This window comes from Nannospalax galili, unplaced genomic scaffold (genome assembly GCF_000622305.1).
Source record: "Nannospalax galili isolate Female #2095 unplaced genomic scaffold, S.galili_v1.0 scaffold131, whole genome shotgun sequence".
Lineage (NCBI taxonomy): Eukaryota > Metazoa > Chordata > Mammalia > Rodentia > Spalacidae > Nannospalax > Nannospalax galili.
The window spans coordinates 1,169,943-1,173,775 of NW_008332088.1; positions in this window are offsets into that span (position 1 = coordinate 1,169,943).

The following is a 3,833-nucleotide window of genomic DNA, read 5'->3' on the forward strand; positions in this document are numbered from 1 at the left end:
ATGAAAAGGTATTGGTAGTATCTTCACTACTTTTATTTAGTGCTATTTCTTTCATATAGTTTCATATTCTTTTCTGTAGTTCATATATATTCAGAATTTAAGGACTTTTTTTAATATTGTGAGAAATTGGACTTTTGTCTACAATCTTAAATTGTGAACCTGACAGACAGTGCTGAATTATTTCTCACCAAATTCAAATAAATGCAAATATGAAAGCATTAATGTGACCAGAGGAGTAGAAAAATATACGTATTAAGAAATACTGATTGTAACTATTATACAGTCTATACAGTTTTGTAGAAATTGGTACTTCTAATGCATGCCTCCTTAACTGGAAAAATGAGTAACAGCAGTGGGGAGGTGCATTCCTTGAAGTAGAGGGTCACACCATTTATGGAGTTACCTTGGAGCAATTTAATGATTGTTTATACATAAAAGTACCATTTACTTATCATTTACATACTAAAAGTTATAGTATATGCTATTATTTTTTATATATGACCAACACTTTTGGTCCTTCTCAAAACAAGCTTGTTAGTAGATACCATTTGTATGTTTATTTAGTAGGTATGAAAATTTTTCCCCAAATTACACAAATTATGATTGGAAATGTAAGGTCTTAAATGTAGTCTTTATTTCAAATACATTATATGCTTTATTACTTCAATTTAAGAAGCAGTTTTCACCCACATAAAGCACAATTTCATCCAAATTTTCCAGAGGTATAACCAGACTCACTTTTCTTCAAATGGCTTCATGAAAGCAATATAATATTCATAAAATTTAACATTTATACCAAAAATGCTCTTAACGAAGTGTCAGTGAGGTCACAAAAGTAGCAGTTAGCCAAACATCCCTAAATTAAGTATATTCAAAGCCTTACATTATTTCTAAGCATGTGAAGTTTCATATTATTACTAATAAGATAATACATTCATTATGTTGATTATTAAGGGAAGTAATAGAACACAGATACATCCATAGAAGCAGAAAATAGCTGTGAGAACATCTCCCCTCATCATAAAAGTTCTTAGCTAACAAAGAGAGATGAAATTTTTCAACTCAAGGAAGGACCAGAACAAAACCCTTCAGTTAACACCACTGTGACACATGAAGAGAATCTCATTAGAAACAGGAACAATGAATAGACAGAAGGACCTTTGTAGGAGGGACATGCTTCCCATAGCCTCTAATCAATAATGGGAAAAAAAGCATGGATGAAAAAATGCAAAAGGAAGAATATTGTTCATCTACATCTAAATTCCCAATCTATGCATTCAAATTAAGACAAATGCAACATTCTTTGCATCTTTATCAGCTTACCTAGAATTTGTTAGAAACTACTTTGTTAAGGTGGACACCTGCAATTTATGGTAAAATATAAACTACGTAGAATACATAAACCTATATTGAAAGAAATAAATAATAAATTAGTATATATTAAATGCCTATGGATAATATGTGTCAATATCAACTAGCTGTTAAATTGCTACCATACTGATATGCATATTCCAGAAATTTTTTGTGACTAGGATAGGACTTTTTGTTTGTTGCTTTGTTTGATTGGCTACTTGTCAGTACAAGCTGTGCTTTATGGAATTTCAAAAAGGAAGTTCAAATTTTAGGTAAAAAGTGCAAATAAAATAATTATATATCAAACAGTATAAATTATTATTGGAATAATTGTCCAGTAAGATGTCAAAGCTGTTTTGATTTTTAAAAGGATTTTGTTGTTATTTAATATGTGTATATGTCTGTGTCCTCTGTGTGTGGGTTTGTGCATGTGAATGCAACGCCTGTGGAGACCACATTTTTGCTCTACTAGCACTAGAATTACAGGCTGTTAAGAAATCCCCACTCCCATGTTGCTGTTGGGATTGGAATGCAGTCCTCTGCAAGAGCACTGTGTGCTTTTAGCAGCTGTGCCATGTCTCTCATCTATTCATTAGTTCTTAAGTTACTATGACAGTTTTAATTGCCAACTTGACACCATCAAGAATTACCTGACAAGTGAATCTCCCTGAGGGATCATGTAGGGCAGGTTAGTCTGAGGCCGTGTCTGTGAGGGTTTTTCTTGATTACCTCTTTTGGTGTGGGCAGCGCCATTTCCTGTATTTGAGTCCTTGACTGTATTGGAGTGGCAAAAGTGATCTCAACACAATTTTGCAAGCATGTGCTTCTCTTTGCTCTTGACAGTAAATACGGTGTGAAGAGCTGCTTTAAGGCCTTGTTGCCTTGACATCCCTGCTATGATTAACTATAACTCACAACTGTAGGCTAAAATATACCTTTTCTACCCTAAGCTCTTTTCTCTCTGGGCATTTTATCACAGCAACAGAAACGAAATTCGACAGAGACTTGCTGACTACTGAGTGTTGATATTTGTCTGCTTCCTGGATTCTGTGACTACTTAGTGATATAGTAAATATGCAACAGATGAAGCAATTCATAGCAAAAGACAAAAATCCCTTTTGGCGTCTTCTGATTTTTTATAAGTGAGCCTCAGTGATTAGAAAAGGTTTTGAAGGGAGGCTGACATATGAGCAGTATTGGTATAAGTTAAATTGTATTTGAGGTCATAGTTATTTGCTTTAATACTTTGAAGCACATACAATTAATGGAACAGAACAAAGGAAATGGGCAGCAAGCACCAACCTTAGCAGAGGAACTGTTGGTAACTGGTTGCTGCTAGGTGAGGGAGAGCAGATCTTCCTCAAGGGAGTGACTCTAGACAGGCTGACTACACCAAAGGGTAAATGGGCATGGAGGGACATCTGGGTACAAGCACTTAACTGGATAGGACTTAACACATTTGACAGAATGCATGGAATCCAGTGGATGGAGATGGAGCATGCTATTGGGTGTGGGGGTTCTAAATTTTATTAACATCTGTTATATGAAATGCATAAAAACTCAATAAAATATTTTTTTAAAAAAGAAAATGAAATCAGAGATAAGGGGAAAATGGCAAAGAGGAAGGGAATATTTTAAAGTTATAAATACATGCACCTAGAACCTAAGTTGTCTTTGTTATGACTGAATTCAATAGAACGGATGGATAAAAGCAGAAGTTTCTGGGAGCTGGAGAGATGACATGGTGGTTAAGAGAACTACTTGTTCTTGCAGAGGACCCAGCCTCAGTTTCCAACACCCACAGGACAGTTAACAACCTTCTGTAACTGGAGCTCTATGGGATCCAATGCCTTCTTCTGACTTGCATTGGCATTGCATGCTATGGGTACACTTATATACATGCAGGAAAAACAGTTATATGCATAAAATAAAAATAACAAATAAAATATTTTTTAAAATCCAGAAGTTTCTTTCTCACAACTTTAGAAATCTGGAAGTCCAAGATCAATGTGTTAGTAAGTTTGATTTCTATGGAAGCCCTTTATTCAGTTTGCAATAGCTGAATACTTGCTATGTCCTCACACAGTCACCTCTACAAACTCTGTAAAACCAAAATGCTTATATTTATAAACTATATTGGATTAGGGTATATTCTATTAATGTAACTTAATTACCTCATAAAAGTCCTGGTTTCTAAATACAGTTAAATGAAGAGGTACTGGAATGTACTGCAACATGTGAGCAAGTTTTGAGTGAATGCAATACAACCATAATAATTGACAACATGATGATTAGCCTTGCAGTGACCAATTTCAGCATAGTATTCGAGGGGTTGATCCACATTTTCACAGGCACGATTTTGTCAGAAATATCCAAAGAAGAACCAGAGAGCCAGAGGCAGAGACCAAGAGAAGCAAGAGGGTGTGAGATAAGGGGAGGGAGGGAGGGAGGGAGGGAGGGAGAGAGAGAGAGAGAGAGAG